General features: G+C 44.5%; 1 long non-coding RNA gene across 1 annotated transcript; it reads left to right on the forward strand.

The window, feature by feature from the left end:
* Positions 1-5,313: 5,313 nt before the first annotated feature.
* Positions 5,314-8,992, forward strand: LOC123048629 (uncharacterized). The gene is made up of 4 exons (XR_006423341.1): positions 5,314-5,768; positions 5,866-6,120; positions 8,245-8,329; positions 8,534-8,992. It is a non-coding gene; the product is annotated as an uncharacterized lncRNA (long non-coding RNA).
* Positions 8,993-24,634: the final 15,642 nt, after the last annotated feature.

Genomic DNA, 24,634 nt, shown 5'->3' on the forward strand with positions numbered 1-24,634 from the left:
ACAGTAGAGAAAAAACAAAAAAACAAAAACAATAAAATAAAAAAATACCGTAAGGCAACAACAGGAAACAAGGAGAAACAAGAGCCGAACTGGGCCGGCCCAACTTGGCGCCTGTGGGCGTCATGGCATTTACTTGCCGCCTATGAGCGGGAAATATTAAAATGTGTTGAGTTTCAAAAATGTTTCCATTTTCAGAAAATGATCATATTTTCAATTTTTGGTTGCGTTAACAGAAAATGCTTGGAATTTCAAATTTTGTTCATGTTTTCAAGTTGTATGCATGTTTTCGAAAAAAATCAATTTTTCAAAGAAACTCACATTTTAAAAAATGTACTTTCATATAATGTTTAAATTTTGATTTTTTTCTGAATTTATAAACAAATTGGGATTCCAATAAATGTTCCCAATTTTTATGTTTTTTCTATAAAAGTGTTTATATTTTTAAAAATATTTAGAATTTTAAATTTTTGTTCATAAATATTCAAAATGTCAAAAATTGTTCGCATTTAAAATTTTCACAGATTTGAAAAAACCTTCAAACTTTTGGAAAAATGTGCACTTCTTTTAAAAAATTGGCGAGAAATGTCAAAAACCTCCCTTTTTCAAAAAATCGCTGCTAAAGTGCCACGCGTTACATTCCGCCAATGGGTTGGCTTAGCCGGATCGTCTCTGTGCTCCCGCTGCTGTTGGATGCAATGAGAGGAGGGTGCCTAGCGTATGTAGCCAAGGAGCTTCATTCAATTTTACGAGGACCTAGCCCATCTATGTATAGCAGTGATGAGTCTCCTTCCATCATCTTTCTAAAATCTTGAGGCTGCATTCTAAAAGAATAGAAAAGAAATCTTGGCGCCATCTTCAGGGCTTGTTCGGCTTGGCGGGGTTTGAAAAAACTCCCTCGACCCCCTCCAATCCTCTTGGGTAGGGATTAATCGAACATTGCATCACTTGATCGGTTTATTTGCATTTTATCGGGTTTGCTAAAACTCAACTAGTTGAGATTTAACTTGGTCTCGTTCACTTCAGCAACTGTCAGATCAAAGCATCATGATTTATGCAGGTTGTCCTTTATCGCATGGCCCGTTGTTGCACTTCATGGTTCGCACGATTGGGTGGCTTCATTTAGGATGTGAGGCTTCGGCCAGCTACCGATGGGCCAATTTTTGTACTATCAGCATGGCACGATGTGGGGTGGGCTGTAGTCTCTTTGTTGTTTTGTTCTATTCTTGTCGTAATGTGGCGTTCTATTCTTCTTTTTGTTTTTGTGTTTCTATTTGAGTAGAAGGCCTAAAACTATTCGAGGGGTGTCAAGTTAATCTACTATTAAAGGGGGATCGAATGTCGTGATGGTTCGACCTCGTCCGATCCCCCTCCCTTCAAACAAAAACCATCGCCCGAGGTCCACACGCATGTAGCAGCCCAAAAATCACCAACTCAGCCCACGTACGAGATCCGCCTCGTTCGATTCCCCCTCTCCTCGTACGTGAAAAAAGGACCTCCTCGCACGAAAAAAAAGGAAAAGAAAATAAAACAGCCCACGTGCGCACGTCGTCCCACCTCCAGGCTCCCACTCCCCTTCCCCCAATTCCATCGCTCTCGATCTCGTGGCTCTATCTCCGTCGCTGACCTCCTCCTGCGTGCGGCAACTTCGAGCGGCAGCACACTGCAGCCATATCATCTCTCTAGATTGGAGCGGTGGATCGCGCCCTTGCCATATCGTTTCTTCTTCATTGACTCCAGGAGGAGCTCCACGCGGGGAGGGCGATGAGAAGGAGCGGCGCATGATGAATGACGGCCCAGGTAACGCGATCTCCCTATCTTCGCTCCACCTCATCTTCTCCCCATAGCCTTTACCGCCGCACCCCCATGTTCTCCTCTCCCATGGCAGGGGCCGGCGAGTGGCGGCGGATAGCGGGAGACCGGCTGGTGGCGCAACGGATGACGGGACACCGGCTTGTGGTGCAACGGATGGCGGGAGGCGGTGGGACCGTGGGAGGATCAGCTAGCCAGGAGGAGGTCCCCAGTGGAAAACTGGCAAACCGCCAGCAGCATACAGGGGGCCACCGTCTCTCACGCCTCTTGCTTTCACCATCTCATTGGTACTCTCTTACTCGGTAAATAATGACACCCATCATGGATCCCTCTTTTCCATCCATTATTTTCGGAGTTTCATGTCTACATCTGAAAGATCACATTTGCACTGGAGCAGTGTTTTTTTAGAAAACCAAAATTTACTTGTCCTGTTGCATTTGTGATCTAAAACCGTTGGCAAATCAAAAGTGACAAGCGCTACAGGAGTAAATTAGTTTTCGAGAAGGTCAAATACTCGCATCCGTAGACCACAACAACATTTTTCACATGTGTATCCCTGTGAAAATGCTCTGCTTGGCGAATACTTTGTGTATTTTGTGGAGTAATCTTCATTGGGAAAACAAATATGCACGATATAGACCTTGGGTCACTTGAAGCAATCAAAACACACATGAGTTTTATTGGTCGTATTAAATGCTTGGCGAATACTTTGTGTATTGCTCTGCTTGGCGAATACTTTGTGTATTTTGTGGTTCTTCATATTGTTACCTTGCCTTAATATTTATAAAAGGAAAAGAGGAACGACTATACTGTTTGACACTGCTATTGGTAAGATCCATGTACATGTAGTAGCTTCAGTGTTGCCGCCTCTTTTTCAGCTACATGTGTAAATGCAGTTAGAGTTCAGAATACAATAGATATTTTTTGTGCGGAAAAAATTCAAAGATCTTTGTTATTTGGGCTTCAAAATGTTTGAGGAAAAGTACCTTGGTTTAAATATGTACAGTAATCTTCTAATTCAAGGACAATTGCAGAAGTTTGCTTGGTGAAGGTCTTGGATCACTCGGCATCACAGACTCAAAGAGCCCGAGGACCTTCAAAAGCAACCTGATTCATCTTTGAGGCACATAAGATCTGTAAGGGTAATTTCTTAGTTTTCATATGATCGCGATGCAGAGGCTAGGAGCACTATCTCTTTCATTATCTACCAAACAGGTACATATTCTTCCATATCTTTTTATGCCGTTGTGTAGCTTTGGGTGTTTCCGGTTGATTTCTACTTTGTTATATGATCGTAAACGATATTAAGCTACTAGAACTAGGGTTTGATAGTGCCTTTTGGTCACTGTTGTAGGTAGATCACAAGTTTCTGTATTGCTTCATTTAATTAAACTTGAGCAGGTCTCTGCCCTGTTCAAATAATAAATAAATAAATACATACATACATATTATTTCCTCATATTGCAAATGTAGCTCCAAACTTTCTCTTTTTTGGTTTTTGAAGGACAAAACACATCTCAGATCAGTGAGTTGCTTTGCACAATTTATTTTATTGAACTATGTAGTTTGCAATTGGGGTTCTTTGATTCCTCATCATTGTTCTAGAAATGGAAAATGATACATTAAAACTTTTAATTTCGTAACGCAATACATCATATGTCCTACAAACTAGAATTTTTTTGCCTCTGTCACAGCCTGCATATTTTTTGCAGGTTATGCTAGCTAGCATAAGTTGGAACACAAAAATATGCGGATCAGTTTCAATCGTGCAGACATAGCATATGCTTCATCAGCTCACTTTTCTCCAGAGATAGGTATGCTCTTAACAAAATCAGTTTGATCTTAATTTCTATTAATATAAAGTTTCTTACTGTTCCCGACAATACAGTGAGAATAATTTTGCAAGAAGAGATGTGGTGTGAAGCAAATAAGTGCCTTAGAAGAAAAGTAATATCCCTTGCAAAATATTAGGGACTGAGTTCTTCCAGCTCATAATTCTGGGTTTTGCGTAGTTAACTAACATAGTAATTTCCCTTGCTTTCTGCATAGTTAACTAACAGCAGGGACGCCACTGCCATCTAGGAATATATGACCAAAACAAATCGGTGTATAATCCCTTAGCTTGTTGTACTTCTGCCTGTGAAAGGCTGCCCTGTATGTCAAAGTATGTGTAGCTAGCATGATTGGTGTGATCCGAGTCTTGATAGCAGACCTGCAAATTTGCCATGTTATATCTTTCTGATTATTTTGCTTTGTTTGCAAGGGCAAACTTCTACTATGCAAATCTTGTTTGAAGAATGGGTGTGGCATAAAACATGTAATATGCTTGCTTTTTAGAAACCAAATGTATGCTACTTCAACTCTACACTAGAGGGTACATACATAGCAAAGAAGATTCACGATGCTGGTTCTACGTATATCATTGTTATCTTCGAGCAACCAAAAAATGATGATGCAGTTACACTGGCCAGTGGAGGTGTCTCGCTATAATTAGGTATGCTAACTAGGGGAAAACTATATAATTCTATTTTACATTGTTGTTTGAGTCTTCTATTTGTGTACAAAGTGATAGCAGAGCTAAGGGCAAGCAAAAGGAAGCAGACAACGCCTTGTATTCTTGCGGGGGGTCGGAATGTCACCATCGACACGGTCATGCTTCATTGACACTGATTAGCATGACGATGGTTCGAGAAAGGAAGTAGTTGAAAATGGAATGTGGGGTGTGTCAGGTCTATCACTTAAATTTATTTCATTGCGAAGATCAGTGTAGTGTCATGATGAAACAAAGGGTGTGGCTTGATGTGCAAAGGTAATTATTCCACATGTCTAGAAAAGCAAAATTAGTGATCCATTACAACACATGGATATATATATATATAGCTAGCCCTACCCTTACTCTTAATTATGACCTAATTGATGGGGTGAGCGTTGATGTGACATGGCATCCGGTGTTATCCTCATAAATGTGGAGGATCCACAACCCCAACCTAATATAGGAGACGATAACGGGTGGATTTTCGTAAGCGACGATGACAAGAGGAGATGATGTCGCAGAGAGGTTGGCATGATGAAACGGTCATTGGCGATAGCATGTAAGGAAGAAGACGACAAGAATAGATAGTATGAAAGGGGGAGGGCCAGTGCGTGACTCGAGGACGTGATGACGGATTCATCACATGCATCTACAAAAAGGACAACAAGTGGTTTGGTATGCTCACATAGAGAAAAAGGTATATGTCTCTCCCGTGGCAACGCACGGGCACTCAACTAGTCTGTACTATTAAAGAGGGATCAAACGTCGTGATGGTTCGACCTCCCCTCATGGTTCGACCACCTGGTTCGATCCCCGGCCTCCCCACCTCCCTTTGTACGTCAACCCTCGCGGCAGGGCCACGCCCGCAGCAACCCTTTACTCCCGTCGAAAAAAAAGGAAAAAGGACAATGGGGGAGATGGAAACAACCGCCCCTGCGGCACCCACGATACATACCACGCCCAATCTCCCCCAACCCCCTCGGAGAAAAATCGCCCCCACTTCCACATCTCGGCCGAGAAAAATCGCCGCCCCAAGCCCCCAACACTCCTGCCGCGATTGGGGTCTCCGGTGTAGGAGGAGCTGCAGCCCGCGGCGGCTCTTCTCCCCTGCACCCCGAGCTCCAATGGCCTCACTCTGGGAGCCGAAGCAGTCAAGGCGTGGTGGTCTCAAGCACAGCGACGCCGATCCTGATAGCGCCCTGGCCACGACGCCGACGGCACGCCCTCACGACGGTCATGCACATGAGCGATAGGAGAGGGTGGCACCAACTATGGCTGCGGCACCGATGAGTTCGCAAGACGAGCCCTGCTGCATCGACGAGCCCTGCGCGGCATCGGCAAGACCGGTATAGGTTGCCGCACCGGCGAGCTCTGTGGTACATGCGACCATGCCGGCGCAGTTCCTCAAGATTGGATGTGTGCACTCGTAAGGCTCTCTTCGTAAATCCCATCTTCTTCTTAACTCTACTCTACCACGATCTGCACATGTACGTCATTGACTGGTGCACCGTACTGTATCTCAGTTGCAGGCTGGTGATGACAACCATCTTGGACGCCTTCTTCGAGGACCTCGGCTTGCTTAAGGCGATGATTGATCGTCCGACTTACTCTGGTTGTGGCATAGCATGCACACTAGGTGTTTGTTCATTTGTTTGTGCTGCCTTTGATAGGTTCCCTGCCTGTCGATTTTTTTTTCTCTGCCGAGAAGTGCATATTGTTGATTGGTCCGGCTTACAAAGAGGAGTACCAGCTTCCCGAGTCTCTTACAGAAGCACTAAGTAAGTCTCTCGTACTGGCATTTGTTTCTCTGTCATGTTGTTAGCTTTGAGATGCACTGTGCAGATACATATACTTGTCTTTTTCTATTGAAAGGATACATATACTCCTACTTGTCTTTGTAAGTGTAGCTCCGTCTATCAGGTGATTCTTTGACATGTTGAGTTAACACCTGCTGTTTTTTCTCAATGTTATATGAATCTAGGAACCTACGTGATTGCATAATTGTGGCTAAATATATATTGTTCAATTCATGTGTTGTGCTCCTACCTCTCTTCTCTTCTCTTTTTTTTAGAAAAGGAGGATGACCCCCGGCCTCTGCATCTGGGCGATGCATACGGCCACTTTATTAATTATTCTCATAAGACCTTACAAAGTAATACAACAGTAAGACTAAAGCCGCTGTCTAAGCACCTCTATCCAGATGACGAAGGGGCGCAGATAGCCTGGGCCTAATACCAAACAGACATCGCAGCCAAACCTAACATCTAAGACCTGAGATCCCATCCAGGACGCCTGCCGGGCATGGGTCTCACTGGTCCGGCGTGCACTCAGATGCCGCCGCCGCCAACTGCCATCGCTCTATCTTCAGAACTGTACTGATGCATCAACCTTGCTCGGTCTAGCTATCGTCGACGCCACCACAGCGCCAAACGGCACCTCCTCCCTGCGTGCAAACAGCTGAGCACGTCGCGGTCGCCACTGATACACCTCAGCGCCATGCTGCCAGGTATCACCAGCCGACACAGCTTGAAGTCCTTGGAAGATCTGTCGTGCGTAGCACCTGCCGACCAGGCATGACAAAGCGTAGCACCTGTCGGTCAGGCATGACTTGACATCACCACTGAAGCTCCGTGCAAGACGAAGCCGCTCCACCTCCTGCCTCTGACATCCAGCGCTGCTCCGCAAACGATGCTCCCAAGAGAGAAACGACACCGCAGTGCCGCCATCGTTCGATCTGGAACACCAGATCCTAGGGTTTCCCCTGGAGCAGCACGAGTGGGTCGACAGTAGTTACACGACGATGCCTCCATCAAGGTAACGGCGAGAACGCCGCCATCGTCTGCCGTCGGCTCGGTTTTCACCGGCAACCATGTCTCCCCTACTCGCAGCGGGGACAAGATGATGGATCTCGAGATCCGATCACCAAGCCTCTGGCCGGCCATCTCGGGAAGAAGATGACCACCACGTCCACCAGCGTCACCACGCCGGGCACGCGTCGCCGCCGGCACCCCCATGGTGCCTAGAGGCCGACAAGCCCCGACGAATCCCATGCCTCGCCAGCCGCCATGGCACAGACCCAGGCACCACCAGATCCAGATTGGATCGGGGTCAAGGGCCCCAAGCCGCAACCGCCGCGGAGGCAGCACCACTGGACGGTGCCTAGCCCTCCAGCCCGCCGCCGAGTCATCGCCGGAGCTCCGCCGCGCCACACCGCCAAGCCGCCGTCGGGATAACTTGCGCCGCCGCCAGAGAAGCCGCAGCCGCGCGCTGGAGGGGCCTCAAGCCGCAGCTGCACCGCCGCCAGGCAGGGGCGCCGCCACCCAGCACGCCCTCCGCCGCGCCGCTGGGCCCCGCCCAGCCCAGCGCCGTCTCACGCCGCGCCGTCCCGCGCCGGACGCCAACCGCGAGGAGAGGGGCAAGATCCCCGCCGCCACCAACGCCGGCCGGTCTTTGCCCGGCGGCGCTGTGCGGTGGCGGCGGGGGAGAGATCGACGAGGGAGGACGAGGGGCGGCGCGGTAGGGTTTCCCCTGAGGACGCTCGCGGGAGCGGCTCGGGGGTCGGGGGTCGTGGTAGGTCCCTATTGATTTTTCTTATGCCACACTGAAAGCAATGCTACCTCTTCTCTTCTCTTGTGTGTGTGTGTGTGTGTGTGTGTGTGTGTGTGTGTGTGTGTGTTCCGTGGAGAACTAGAGAGGAGAGACTGTTGCACATTAGTTCGTGTGTGTGTGTGTGTGTGTGTGTTCCGTGGAGAACTAGAGAGGAGAGACTGTTGCACATTAGTTCGATTATCATACATTTGCACATATACATGTTTGCTTACACCTTTTATACTACTCATCTGTCTTCTAGATTCCTGTGCATATTCATGAATGATTTCTTATTTTCAGTTTAATTCCAACAGATTGAATACGAGGAGCATGCCCATGGACAATTTCATGTATGTGTATTGCCATTGTGATACAAGGTTAAGTGTGTAATATTTTTAGGTATGCGTTGTCACATAAACTTTTATAGTATCTTTTCATAGATAATTGCTTACAGTATAATTCCAAATCAAGCCTCATACCTCATTATCTATGTTTAGTTTGTATCTTGCGAACTAAGGCAACCTGTTCTAACAAAATTCACACCTCAGAGTATTGTAGCGCTAAGGATCTGGCTTATTTTTTCTTTTCTCCATGATGCTACAGATGGTCAAAGCATGACTGCATGAGTATAACCAACTACATCAGCCATGAGGGTCTTCAGGTCTGCTCTAAAATTAGACCTTGTAGTTATTCTAAATTGATAATGCTGGCATGTATGTGGAATCAAAAATCATAGCTTGAATTGCTTCTGAAGCATAGTATTGTCTTCCAATTCTATAATATTTATTTCCTATGCCGATACTATTAACCTGTTCCTTGGTTTATATCTTCTCTAACTGGGTCATTCTGTATGTTGTGGCTGTATCAGAGTATATGTCAACTAATCAAAGATGTATACTCCTAATGCTTTTTCTTACAATTGTATGGGTGATTGTGATGCACAAATTTCTAGCAGCAGTAGTGCTACCTGCTACTGCCAGTCGGTAGGCAGGCTGGTGCAACCGTCTTGGAGGTGATGTCATTTTGGGAAGCTTGTATTAGATATATATGCTTTGGAGTGAATAAAACCTTGAATAAAAAAAGAATGAGAACAGAGGGGAGACTTCCCCCTGTCTTGTTCTTATAGGAGATGAGAGACTTGAACGTGGGCTGGCAACATCAACCTTTGTGCTGTCCAACACTCCACCCAGAAGAGCCCCTCAATAAAACCCTGAATAAAGATTCCAACGTTTGAGATTCTAGCATGGAAAAAAGGATATGGTGACTGAACTTAACCAGTCTGATGCTACATTTATACTTGAACAAATTTGGTTTACTCATGGTTCAAATGAACATATAGTGTTTATTTATTATCTAAAGACAAATGCAAAATGGGATATGCACAAGTGTTCATATCTGATTTTTCATTGGGATTTGAGAACACCGCGCAGAAGATGATACAATACCTTTTTCTTTAGAAAGGAATGGACCGATTTTGTATTCAAGGTTGTGGTGTCCCAAAAACAACTGAAGGTTTTGGTTGCCGAAGTGACATAGAACACACTTCGCCCAAATCGTGGTTGCCAAAGTGACATTGAACGCACTTTGCCCAAATCTCCAAATACAACAATACATTGCGCAACGGAGTTTATTTGTCTGTCATGATTAGCTTTCACAGCTTTTGCAAACACAAGACTTTGATTTAACTGCATGAAGAGCATAATAATACATAAAATACTGGGGCTCTTAATTAGACGACTAACCTACATACCCATGCTCTTCACGCGTACACTATTGTTTTGGCCATTGGACTTAGGGAGAGATCACTCATACTCTAATGTTTTGGCCATAGTATTTAGCGAGAGATCACTCACGCGTGAACCAGGGCGAATAGGACAGGAAATACATTACTAGGAGTAAAAAAGGATAGAAAATGCTAGGGAGGAAATGATTACATAAAAACCTAGGGGGAATAATTAGAGGTTGGAGCTAAAACAAGGTCTTTTAAGAGATGAAGCATGTCCCCCGTGATTATGCAGAGCCGTTTAATGCATCATGTTTTGTTTCCTCCGAGTCTGTAAATATTGAGTCAACAAATTGGGAAAACAATGACACATCGACACCTACACCTGGTCATTAAGAAAACACCAACACTGGGCGAAAACAATGACACATCGACACCTACACCTGGTCATTAAAAAAACACCAACACTGGGCGGAAACAAAGCAAAAGAGAAAGCATGTAATGGTGTTATGTTTGGTGGAGCCAAGGGTATTCCTGCAGGGAAAATGCGAGGACCTCCCCTAGCTCATATGCTCCCATTCTACAGGGGCACCAAAGATGGCAGAGAAAGCTTGCGAAACATTGCAGAAAAAACCCTCAAGTAGTCATATTATTGCGTCCAATTCCACATGCTTGGAAGCTAACCGTTGGAGCACACATCCATCGATCCATCTGTTCCCTAGCATGGGATCATGTGGGCTACGAGAGCACCCGATAATTTCCCAATTCTTGTAGGCACAAGGATGGAGAAGACGACATGCGACAAAGAGGAAACATTAACTCAATGATTGGGTCACAAGGGAGAAGATATAAAGAAGTTGCTGATTGTTAAGTTGCGGTGGCAAATTTCATGCATGTTGGGTGCTAATCACTACTAATCTATTTCATAATCGGTCTCCTTTAAACGCCAATGACAAGCGTGACATGATGGCGCAACTAGAAAACACGCACGATTATCACCTTGGAAAACCTAGCCGTGGGCAACAAAGCACGATGCAACGAGGCCACAATGATTCACGGTGGGCTGAGGGTTCCGGGGGATCTAGAAATATAGCTCCGCAGTGGACACTGTTAGACAAGACCGGGCAGGAGGGCACAAGAGAGAGGGCTAAAGAGGGGAAATAAATGGGAGCTCACCATGCGCACAAGGTCAGCAACGACATGAGAGCATTGAGACAAGACCATCTTTAGCAGTGAAGACATGCTCCAAGACGATATCTATCTCAACAGTCATAAGTCGCATATGACATACCCATTGTAAATTTCAATAATATTCGATATCAATGTCCCTATATGTCTATGTTCGTTCGCCCGTGGCAACGCACGGGTACTCAACTAGTCCTAATAATATGAAAATGCAAATTTGGGTCTTGAAAGTTTACCAATTGTGTCACCGTAGTCCTATTCGCGCTGCATTAGTTTTGACTTGCACGAGTGGGAGGTTGACCACTGTCATGTGGCCACTTTTGGCACCCCCAAGGTCATATCTTCCAATTTTCTGGCCCTCCTCCTTGCACACATCCTCTCACTTGCCTTCCTCTCCACCTTCGATGGCCACAGTCCACCTCAGTGCCCGAACATCATGAGCATGATGAGCTCCTTCGGCACGCCGCTGAAACCACTCTAACACATTTACCTTCGCCGCTCAGGAAGGATCGTCTATGCTGGCTAGGAATTGGGGACGGAACCATCTAGACTTTCATGCCGGGGTGTGATACCTCTCTGTCGTATCTACTTTTCCTAACACTTTTCCTCTTGTTTTGGACTCTAATTTGCATGATTTTAATGAAACTAACCCGGACTGACGCTATTTCCAGCAGTACTACCATGGTGTTGTTTTTGTGCAGAAATAAAAGTTCTCGGATTGGAACAAAACTTTGTGAGGATTTTTTATTCAATAAATGAGAATTACTGGAGCCAAGAACCACCGGAGGGGGCACCTGGGTGGGCACAACCCACCAGGTCGCGCCACCCCCTCCAGGCGCGCCCAGGTGGGTTCTCCTCACCTAGTGGCCCCACAGACCCTGAAACTGACGCTATAAAATCCTATTCTTCGAGAAAAAAAAATCAGGGAGAAAGAATTATCGCGTTCCACGAGATGGAGCCGCCGCCGTCTCCTGTTCTTCATCGGGAGGCCAGATCTGGAGTCCGTTTGGGGCTCCGGAGAGGGGATCTTCGATCTTCGTCATCACCAACCCTTCTCCATCGCCAATTCCATTATGCTCCCCACCGGGAGTGAGTAATTCCATTATGCTCCCCACCGGGAGTGAGTAATTCCTTCTGAATTTCCCGTGAAATAAAAAATGAATCAAAAATAAAAGTTCTCAGAATGCTCTGAAAATTTAATACGATTTTTTTCTGAATATTTAAGAATTTCTGGTGCAAATAATATCAGAGAGAGGTGCACCAGGCGGGCACAACCCACCTGGGCGCGCCAGGACCCCCAGGCGTGCCCTGGTGGGTTGTGGTCCCCACGTGGGCCCCCTCACTTATCTCTTCATCCCACATCACCACCTACCTCCAGAAAAAATTCACAATTGCTCTCTCTCTCTCTCTCTCTCTCTCTCTCTCTCTCTCTCTCTCTCTCTCTCTTTTGTTCTTGCTCTCAAACCCGCGGATTTCGATCTCTTTGCTCGAAGCTCCGTTTCCGAAACTATTTCGGGGGATTGTTGCTTGGTATGTACGTGACTCCTCCGTTTGTCCAATTAGTTTTTACTTTAGTGGTTTATATTTTGAATAACTAGCTACTCTTGGTGCTGCTGTAGATGAGCTTGCATGTTTAATTCTTAGAGTTTTAAGTAGATGAGCTTGCTATGGCCTCTATGCATACCTATGAGTAGTTGCTATCAATCTTGTAGTTTTGTTGATAAATTTCTGTGACCCAAATTTTTTTAGAAAACTGTACGCGAATATGATGAACCTCTTTGGAAGTTCTTCGAGGAGGAGATCCTCGGAGGCATCTTCTAGTAGCAGCTCCGCTCGTCGGTCTTATGTTGAACCAAGTGAAAGTTCCATTCGAGATGCCGCCACCAAAACATGCTTATGGCCATGCAACGATTATATTGTGAGTGTAGGCATTAAGGAAGAATTTGAGTAATATGTTCACAACGTCGAGCTCGGTCCCTACATTGCAGATAAGTGCAACCAACACCTCACTCTCACTGGATCAACTGTCAAAGAATTTAAATTCCACCCCCGTGAGTCTAGGTTATCATTTAAACTGTATGAAAATCCATTTAGCATATCTTTAGAGAGATTTGCTCACCACTGGAAAATCTCATTCTGGGGTTCGCTTGACGAACCACCAAGATATGAGTTTCAAACATTCTTGACTAGTCTTTGCTATGGTGAGACTAGGGGAGTGACGCAATGTAGAATAAAGAGCATTCATTTTCCCGCAACCAGTACTTTGCATTATTTAATGGAAAATGTATTGTAGGTAAACAAGGTTGTAGTACACTTTGTGCTCCAGATTTGAGCCTCATATGCACCGCTCTCACCGGTGACAGAAGTTATAATCTTGGAGCGATTGTTGCACGCAGGCTGCAACACAATGCTAGTAGTGGTTATTTTTATGGTGGAATTTATGCCACACGCTTAGTAAGAGAGCTGGGTGTTTCACGTATGCCCTATGACCCTATTTTACCCACGTAGTTTTTAGACTTCGATGCTATGAAACGTCATAAGATCCTTAGAGGTGAACCCCATAATTTTACATATAAATTGTTGTTTAATCAAAGTTCCATTGTGCACACATATTTGCCTGCGCCTGCTCTCTTTGATGTTCACATTAGGGGAAGATATTTTGTTCTTGAGAGCAAGACCCGAGCTCATAACGCGGCGGTTGTGGCCGCACGGTAGGCTGAGGTATCCGCACCGAGAGCCTCCGTGAGCTATCACCCCAATCACTATCAGAGGGAGGTGCACCAGGTGGGCACAACCCACCTGGGCGTGTCAGGACCCCCAGGCGCGCCCTGGTGGGTTGTGGTCACCATGTGGCCCCCCTCACTTATCTCTTCATCCCACATCATCACCTACCTCCACAAAAAATTCACCATTGCTCTCTCTCTCTCTCTCTCTCTCTCTCTCTCTTGTGTTCTTGCTCTCAAACCCGCGGATTTCGATCTCTTTGCTCGATGCTCCGTTTCCGAAACTGTTTCGGGGGATTGTTGCTTGGTATGTATGTGACTCCTCCGTTTTTCCAGTTAGTTTTTACTTTAGTGGTTTATATTTTGAATAACTAGATACTCTGGGTGCTGCTGTAGATGAGCTTGCATGTTTAATTCTTAGAGTTTTAAGTAGTTTGAATGCTTGCTATGGCCTCTATGCATACCTATGAGTAGTTGCTATCAATCTTGTAGTTTTGTTGATAAATTTCTGTGACCCCATTTTTTTTAGAAAACTGTACGCGAGTATGATGAACCTCTTTGGAAGGAGTTCTTCGAGGAGGAGATCCTCGGAGGCATCTTCTAGTAGACCCTCCACTCGTCGGTCTTATGTTGAACCAAGTGAAAGTTCCGTTCGAGATGCCGCCACCAAAACATGCTTATGGCCATGCAACGATTATATGGTGAGTGTAGGCATTAAGGAAGAATTTGAGCAATATGTTCACAACGCCGAGCTCGGTCCCTACATTGCAGATAAGTGCAACCAACACCTCACTCTCACTGAACCATTTGTCAAAGAATTTAAATTCCACCCCCGTGAGTCTAGGTTATCATTTAAACTGTATGAAAATCCATTTACCATATCTTTAGAGAGATTTGCTCACCACTTCAAATCTCATTCTGGGGTTCGCTTGACGAACCACCAAGATATGAGTTTCAAACATTCTTGACTAGTCTTTGCTGTGGTGAGACTAGGGGAGTGACGCAAGGTAGAATAAAGAGCATTCATTTTCCTGCAATCCAGTACTTTGCATTATTTAATGGAAAATGTATTGTAGGTAAACAAGGTTGTAGTACACTTTGTGCTCCAGATTTGAGCCTCATATGCACCGCTCTCACCGGTGACAGAAGTTATAATCTTCGAGCGATTGTTGCACGCAGGTTGCAACACAATGCTAGTAGTGGTTATTTCTATGGTGGAATTTATGCCACATGCTTAGTAAGAGAGCTGGGTGTTTCACCTATGCCCTATGACCCTATTTTACCCACGCAGTTTTTAGACTTTGATGCTATGAAACGTCATAAGATCCTTAGAGGTGAACCACATAATTTCACCTATAAATTGTTGTTTAATCAAAGTTCCGTCGTGCACACATATTTGCCTGTGCCTGCTCTCTTTGATGTTCACATTAGGGGAAGATATTTTTTTCTTGAGAGCAAGACCCGAGCTCATAACGCGGCGGTTGTGGCCGCACGGTAGGCTGAGGTATCCGCACCGAGAGGCTCCGTGAGCTATCCCCCCGATCACTATCAGAGGGAGGTGCACCAGGTGGGCACAACCCACCTGGGCGCGCCAGGACCCCCAGGCGCACCCTGGTGGGTTGTGGTCCCCATGTGGGCCCCCTCACTTATCTCTTCATCCCACATCACCACCTACCTCCAGAAAAAATTCACCATTGCTCTCTCTCTCTCTCTCTCTCTCTCTCTTGTGTTCTTGCTCTCAAACCCGCGGATTTCGATCTCTTTGCTCGAAGCTCCGTTTCCGAAACTGTTTCGGGGGATTGTTGCTTGGTATGTACGTGACTCCTCCATTTGTCCAATTAGTTTTTACTTTAGTGGTTTATATTTTGAATAACTAGCTACTCTTGGTGCTGCTGTAGATGAGCTTGCATGTTTAATTCTTAGAGTTTTAAGTAGTTTGAATGCTTGCTATGGCCTCTATGCATACCTATGAGTAGTTGCTATCAATCTTGTAGTTTTGTTGATAAATTTCTGTGACCCAAATTTTTTAGAAAACTGTACGCGAATATGATGAACCTCTTTGGAAGGAGTTCTTCGAGGAGGAGATCCTCGGAGGCATCTTCTAGTAGCAGCTCCGCTCATCGGTCTTATGTTGAACCAAGTGAAAGCTCCATTCGAGATGCCGCCACCAAAACATGCTTATGGCCATGCAACGATTATATGGTGAGTGTAGGCATTAAGGAAGAATTTGAGCAATATGTTCATAACGCCGAGCTCGGTCCCTAAATTGCAGATAAGTGCAACCAACACTTCACTCTCACTGAATCATTTGTCAAAGAATTTAAAATTCCACCCTCGTGAGTCTAGGTTATCATTTAAACTGTATGAAAATCCATTTACCATATCTTTAGAGAGATTTGCTCACCACTGCAGAATCTCATTCCGGGGTTCGCTTGATGAACCACCAAGATCTGAGTTTCAAACATTCTTGACTAGTCTTTGCTATGGTGAGACTAGGGGAGTCACACAAGGTAGAATAAAGAGCATTCATTTTCCCGCAATCCAGTACTTTGCGTTATTTAATGGAAAATGTATTGTAGGTAAACAAGATTGTAGTACACTTTGTGCTCCAGATTTGAGCCTCATATGCACCGCTCTCACCGGTGACAGAAGTTATAATCTTGGAGCGATTGTTGCACGCAGGTTGCAACACAATGCTAGTAGTGGTTATTCTTATGGTGGAATATATGCCACACTCTTAATAAGAGAGCTGGATTTATCTTGAATGTCAACATTGCGTTACAATGATTGTGATGTAGTATGATGATATGGTATCCTCCTCTGAATGTTCGAGTGGCTTGACTTGGCACATGTTCATGCATGTAGTTGAATCAAAACCAACATATAGCCTCTATGATATTTATGTTCATGGTGTTCATATCCTACTCATGCTAGTATCCAATGTTACTTATGCATAATGCATGTTTATGACCGTTGTTGCTCTCTAGCTGGCCGCTTCTCAACCTATTTGCTAGCCTTCGCCTGTACTAAGTGAGAATTCTGCTTGTACATCCAAAACCTGAAACCTAAGTTATTCCAGATGAGTCCACCATACCTACCTATATGCGGTATTACCCTGCCGTTCTAAGTAAATTTGCATGTGCCACCTCTAAAAACTTCAAATAAATGTCCTTTTTGTGTGCCTGGATTGTTCATAGAGCGACATGAGGTAGTCGGTATCTTCCATGCTAAGCGGGTTATTCTCAGATTGAGTGTTTATTCACTCGCCATTGCACGAGAAGGGGGGCGGTAATAGGGATGCCCAGTCCCAAACTGCAAAAGGAATTGAGCTTACAAATAATCAAACAAAAACTCCTATGGAGTAATAATCTTTACTTTATCGCTTGGGAACCGCCGCTAATGTGTTTAGCATGGAAGATATTGATAACGGATGGTCGCGAAGTAAATAAGAAGGGTGCATTTCTCAAAATATCATTTACCTCTGTTTTAAAAACATGAGCTCTGGCACCGCTGCAAATCACTGCTTCCCTCTGCGAAGGGACTATCTATTTACATTTATGTTGTGTCATCACCTTCTAAAACAAGCACCAGAACCTGAGAGCACTGCTGTCATGCTTATGCATTGTGTGTTGCTAATGTTGGGCGCATCATGACTGGATCTTTTCTAGCATGAATTACAATGTTTAGTCGCTGCTTGAACTTGGGAGGTGCTCCGCATTTATGTTTTGCGGTCTCAAAAAGGGCTAGCGAGATACCACTATTGTCATATTATATCATGGTTGTTTTGATAACGTGTTGCTGTTTGAGATATCTTATTATTGCTCGCTAGCTGATTATGTCATTGATGTGAGTTAGTATAATTTTTAAGAGTTATTGTCGACATGGTTAGTTATAATATTGGTTGAAAACCTGGGTGCTGTTTAAGCTTATTTATGTAAACAAGAGCAAAAGAGTTCGTAAAAGTTTTTCTTCTTCACTTTCAGTTTATCAACTGAATTGCTTGAGGACAAGCAAAGGTTTAAGCTTGGGGGAGTTGATACGTCTCCGTCGTATCTACTTTTTCTAACGCTTTTCCTCTTGTTTTGGACTCTAATTTGCATGATTTGAATGAAACTAACCCGGACTGACGCTGTTTCCAGCAGAACTACCATGGTGTTGTTTTTGTGCAGAAATAAAAGTTCTCGAATTGGAACGAAACTTTGCGAGGATTTTTTATACAATAAATGAGAATTACTGGAGCCAAGAACCACCGGAGGGGGCACCTGGGTGGGTGCAACCCACCAGGTCACGCCACCCCCTCCAGGCGCGCCCAGGTGGGTTGTCCCCTCCTGGTGGCCCCGCAGACCCTGAAACCGACGCTATAAAATCCTATTTTTCTAGAAAAAAATCAGGGAGAAAGAATTATCGCATTCCACGAGATGGAGCCGCCGCCGTCTCCTGTTCTTCATCGGGAGGCAGATCTGGAGTCCGTTTGGGGCTCCGGAGAGGGGGATCTTTGATCTTTTTCTCACCAACCCTTCTCCACCGCCAATTCCATTATGCTCCCCACCGGGAGTGTGTAATTCCTTCATAGGCTCGCTGGTCGATGAGATTCATCATGTAATCGAGTTAGTTTTGTTAGGGCTTGATCCCTAGTATCCATTATGTTCTGAGATTGATGTTACTATGACTTTGCCATGCTTAATGCTTGTCACTTTGGGTCCGGGTGCCATGATTTCAGATCTGAACCGTTTATGTTATCACCATTATATCTATGTTCTAGATCCGATCTTGCAAGTTATAGTCACCTACTACGTGTTATGATCCGGCAACCCCGGAGTGACAATAGTCGGGACACTTCCCGGTGATGACCGTAGTTTGACGAGTTCATGTATGCACCGTGTGTTAATGCTTTGTTCCGGTTCTCTATTAAAAGGAGGCCTTAATATCCCTTAGTTCACAATAGGACCCCGCTGCCACGGGAGGGTAGGACAAAAGATGTCATGCAAGTTCTTTCCATAAGCACGTATGACTATTTACGGAATACATGCCTACATTGTATTTATGAACTAGAGCTAGTGCCGTATCTCCCTAGGTTATAACTATCACATGATGAATATCATCCAACAAATCGTCGATCCAATGCCTACGATTTTCCTACATATTGATCTTGCTAAGTTACTACTGTTGTTGTTACTATTGCACTTGCTACAGAATCACTGCTATCACTGTTACCGTCACTATTGTTGTTGCTACTACTATCAAAACTATCATACTACTTTGCTACTGATCATTTTGCTGTAGATAATTAATCTCCAGGGTTGAATTGACAACTCAGCTGCTAATACTTACAAATATTCTTTGGCTCCCCTTGTGTCGAATCTATAGATTTGGGTTGAATACTCTAACCTCAAAAACTGTTGCGATCCCCTATACTTGTGGGTTATCAGGGTGCAAGGAGGAGGACCGAGGTCGGAGCTTGCCTGCCTGCTTGCTGTTGCCACCACCTTCCTGCATGCATTGTTGGTGTCGCACCGCTCGGGGAAGGAAGCCGCTGCCATGTGGGAAAGGGGTTCGTTCCATCATGTGGGAGAGAGAGACCTGCAGCGACACAGATGGGATGGTAGAAAATGGATCATGAAAGAGAATTAGGGAAATGATATGGATGGTTTGCTCAAATTGATGGCTAGACGACTTCTGCATAGGTTTTGTGCAAAGAGGAGGGCCCCAAAATTAGAAGAGAGGGCCTTCCGGTGGGTTTGTGCAAAACGTCACCACATGATAGTGGTCAACCTCCCACCCATGCAAATCAAAGGTGATGCAGCGGGGATTGAATGTGTTCAGATAGCTTTAGATACATTCAACTGCTGTATTTGTTCTTGTATCTTGTTACTTGTTGTTTTTCTTTCTTTTCTATGGTTATAGTTCCATATAGTCTTTTTTCCATTCTTTATTTAATTTGTAAAGATTCTTCGTAACCTTTTTAAAAAAATCAATAAAAATACGGATAGAGTCATGATGTTTCCCTGGAAAAAAGAACTTCTCCTAGTAAGATCAGCAGCCAACGGACAATCCCAACTCGGGATGTATTTTTCTTTTATGGAAACTCGGGATGAATCGGGTTCAGCCTGAGGAAAAATAATATGTGCATCTGCCAACTTGAGGAAAAAGAATATGTGCATGAGATGCACGTACAGTCTACACCTATGATCCATAATATGTGCAAGGTTTAGGTATGATGACACAGAGCTTCGGAGATCATCATGTTTTACTAGTGTTTTAGGTTGCTCTTTGTTATTGTAGTTATTTGTGCATTTGTTTGGGTGTGCTTGTACGGATCAAAAACTGTGTACTCCGTATTATTCTGTGATTTGAATATAAGCATACTTCCCAAAAAAAACTGCCACCCACAACGTGGAAATCAAACGCCACGAAGATCCAGTGCGTAGAATTATATATTCATATATTTTTGTAGCTCCATGGAAGGCCACAAGCTAGTCCAATCTGCATTGAACATTCATTCATGCACTCTCAAAGCCCGCGTCCACGCATCGCCAGGAAAACATATTCTTATGTCCGCTCCTCCTACTACTTCTTGGGGATCACGTAACATGATACTGTGCAGACGATATGTGCACAACAATGCAATCAGTTCCATCCATTGCATGTCAACAGCCGGCAGCAGACCGCTAGATGCCCATGGTGCAATGGTCGTGCACATATTCGTCATGTGCACAACAGTTCCATATTTCTTACTAGCTCAGAAATGCCATATACCACTACATACTTGAAAGTGCGAAACACTTACTTAACGGATTACTGCTTGTCTTAGTTTCTCGTTGCCTCCCAAGCCTACTAGCAAACTCAAAGATATATGTACAGACAACGCTTTGTGGCGTCAACTTTCTTTTTCTTCTTCCCATGCCTTTTCATGTAAATCCACAATGTTTAATGCAAAGGCATAACTACTGCCATTTCGGGTAAAAAAAGATATATGGAGAGGTCAAAAGTGAGGCAATGCTACTGCAAGCGTATACGGAAAGTGAATATGATGAGCTGACTAAGTTCGGTGAGTTTCTGTTCAATTTCGAAACACGCGCCAGCGAGAATGAAAAGCCTCTGCTAGTTGCTCTAGGTTTTCCGACACTAGCATGCATGCTACAATTTATAAAGCCGTGGCATGCATCCATCTGTGCACGCTAAGGACGGGAAGGTGATATCTTTCATTATCTAAAATATCCTCCATTTACATCTTATATCTATAGTGCTATGTCCTTATGGTCGATGGCTCTCATTGATGCATGATGGCATGTCATTTTGGCGAAAATTAATTCAGATCAATGGGAGGACATGTGTTGATTGGCCGGTACTATCATTGACGCAAGCTTTAATATGTGCATTGTTTTGTTGCTCGTGTTCTAGTATCACGGTATGGGTTAAGGCTTCACAAAAAAAAATACTTGCCATATTTTGTAACAGAAAACCAGGAACCTATATTTAGTTCTATTTTGTAACACCCTCTTTTCTTCTAATTGAAAAGCCACGCTCCTACCAGTTTCTCGTAAAAAACAAGGATTCTATTAATCTGTTTCCTGTAGCAGACAATATGCTCCTTAATTTGTATCTCATCGTAGATTTTGAGTAGTCCGGCCAACCTGAACATTGGGATGATGTGCCCCTAGTATACCAACAGGAATAGGAGGATGTGTTGTCGACCAATTTCGCTGTGTTCCGCATATGCAGACGTCTCGCCCTTCAATGCCATGGTGGCACCTGCGGCGGTGGCAACGGACTTGTATTGGACGAGCTTTAGTTTAAGAATACTTAGGAATAGAATGAACGAGCATGCCGCGGCCGGGTAGAAAAAGATTGTTAGGTCTTAGTCCGAGCAGAAAGGCCGGATATCTGGGTGATAGTCGGGCGAAACCAATATTGGGTTGCCCTGGCCAGGCAAAGGAAGGACATGAGAAATGATCATTGTTGTCTGTTGTTGGTAAATATACGGGGCATGTACAGATGCATTACGAACATAATCACTTGCAGACCATTTGAAATAAACATGTTTGAAATAGTTCATATAGCTTCCTTCTCATTTTTCATGCTTCAAATAGTTCGCTTAGCTTCTGGGCTGCAGTTGGCCTCTGCATCAATTGGCGCAACGGGTCATTTATTATTCATAGAACGAACATTTATTAGGCGTGCTGCCCGTAAGGTTACTTCACTTCCTGGCCAAAAAAAACTCAATCCATTTAGCTACTCACGCAAACGGCTTTTGTGTGGCCAGAAAACATCGTTGAAATAGTCCGCTTACGTTTCAGCATGTAGTCGGTTTCTGCGCCAACGGTCCTATACAACAAGACGAACATTGAGACAAACTTTCCGACCTAAGGTAAGTTGTCCGGCATGCCAACCGCCAGGTCAAGCAGAGCGGCCCCTGGCCATACAGAGGACTATTCATCACTGTCAACACCACCCAGATGCCCCTGCCTGGGCAAGCCGGGTACGTCTGTCAGCGCCCTTAGCCCCTGCCCAGGCAAGCTGGGTCCGTCGGGCTAGTCGACCCTAGCCCTTGCACGGGCAGACCGGGTCCGTCGAGGGAGAAAGGGGCGGTTTTTGAGTGTGGGATCGATAAGTAGAGAGAGAGAGGAGAGAGAGAGAGAGAGAGCATTCACGTGCATGAGACATAGGGCAACATGCCTACCAGATAGAAAGATCAATAACGGCCTTTGGACACTGCGGTCTACCCAGATGGCGTGTTTTTTCATGTCTGTTCGGCCTTTGGACGTTGCACATAGCCTGATGGTATGTTTTGGAATCTCTGCCCGGCCTCGCCGGTTGGCGTATGCGACTGCATTTTCTTCCTGATCGGGCTTTCCAGGGGCATGTGAATCTTCTTATCGGTTTGTTTGGCTTTCCTTCTACTCATGTTCTTTTGGGTGGGGGTTCATAGTTTCGATGGTTCAGCTCATTTGACATCAGGGTGCAGTTTTGGGCTTTCTATTGATCCGGCCGTTGGGTTGCCCTGGCCGGCCAACGAAGCACATGCTATTCACCTGCTCAGACAAACGTCTGTGTAACCAATGAAAGCTATCGGAATGATCATCGTCAAGGAAATACCAACACAATACAAACATATCCATTTGCAGACGGTTGAGAAAAAAGATCCTTCAAATAGTCGTTGGTAAATGTACGGGACATAAACAAACGCAATATGAAAATGACCACTTTCAGACCATTCATGAGAAACATCCTTCAAATAGTTCACTTAACTTTTGTTTTATGCTTCAAATAGTTCACTTAATTTTTGGGTTGCAGTTGGTCTCTGCGTCAATTGGCACAATGGGTCATCTAGTATTCATAGATGTTGTAGCTCCATGGAAGTCGGCAAGCTAGTCCAATCTGTATTGAATTGTCATTCATGCTCTACAAAAGCCTGCGTCCACGCTGCGTCGGGAAGACGTATTCTTAGGCTAGTCATAGTGAGTAGTAATTAAGACTAGTGTCATGCATATGTCACTAGTCTATATTACTACCTTCATAGTGGGTAGTAATATATATGTGATATCATGCAAGCCTTCATTTATTTTGATATAGACTCATCTTGCCTTGAGGTGCGCTATGTTACCGTAACACTCTCTCCTCTTTAATTACATGTCACATAAGCAAATTTGTCTTGAGATGCTTAATATTACTAGCTAAGTCACTCCCACTATGATCAGCCTTATGTTCGTTGCTCCTCATACTTTTTGGGTTCATGTAAAAAGTTTAACTGGCATATTGTTTGCAGGTTCAAAAATGCCATATAGCAATACATGTTTGAAAGTGCGGAACAGTTGCTCCATGTATTACGGCTTGTCTTAGTTTCCCGTTGCCTCCCATGCCTGGTAGCTGACTCAAAAATACATGTACAGACAATGCTTTGTGGCATCTGCTTTCTTTTTCTTTTTCCCATGTCTTACCATGTAAATACACAATGTTTAATGCAAAGACATAACTCCCGCCATTACAGGTAAAAAAGAAAGATATATGGAGATGTCAAAATTGAGACGATGTTATTGCCAACATATATGGAAATTGAATATGATGTTCTAACCAAGTCCAGCGAGTTTCTGTTCAATTTCAAACCATGTGCCGGCAAGAACGAAAATCCACTACTAGTTGCTCTAAATTTTCCGACACTAGTATACACGCTACAATTTATACAACCACGTCATGATTGCGTATGTGCATGCTAAGAACAGGGGTGTGATCTCTTTCATTATCTAAAATATCTTCCATTTACTTCTTATCTATCTTGTGTTCTTAGATCGATGGCTCTCACTGATGCGTGATGGCATATCAATTTGGTGAGTATCAGTTCAGATCAATGGGGGGACATGTCTTTATTGGCCTGTACTATCGTAAATGCAATCTTCAATATGTGCAATGTTCTGTAGCTTGTGTTCCAGTATCACGTTATGGGTTAAGGCTTCACACAAAAAATGTTACCATATCTTGTAAGACAAAACCAGGAACCTATATTTAGTTCATATTTGCAAAAGGAAAACTTCGCTAATAGACATGGATTGTTTGAAACAGACATTGTTGCATGGTGAAAAAACCATCACGTCTCATATTTTAACATGGTTGCTTGCACAAATTAGAAGTTTTGCTACATGAGGTGTTTACCCCTACATGGGTGGCGGTACTCTGGATGGCGCGTCGGGTTCGGGCTTTGAAGTTGATGTGGCAAATTGTGACAACGAAGCCCAATACATGGATGATGTTCGCCAGCCATCTTGAACATTGGGTTGATGTGACTCTAGTATATATGCAGGAATAGGAGCATCTGTCATCGATGAATTTCACAGTGTTCTGCAGACGCAGACGTGTTGCCCTTCAATGCCATGATTGGCATCGGTGGGGGCGGCGAACTTGTACTGGACATTGTGGAAGACAGTGATGCACCGTGGACAGCAGCAGCTTGAGCGGTTGAGCTTGACTGACTAGCATCACACACAACTAGGATGAAACAAGGTGTGGATGTGCACGAAAGCAGTAGTCACAAACTCGAATGCACCACCGCGTCCGTCATTTTATCGACCGGCTTGCGGG

This window comes from Triticum aestivum, chromosome 2D (genome assembly GCF_018294505.1).
Source record: "Triticum aestivum cultivar Chinese Spring chromosome 2D, IWGSC CS RefSeq v2.1, whole genome shotgun sequence".
Classification (NCBI taxonomy): domain Eukaryota; kingdom Viridiplantae; phylum Streptophyta; class Magnoliopsida; order Poales; family Poaceae; genus Triticum; species Triticum aestivum.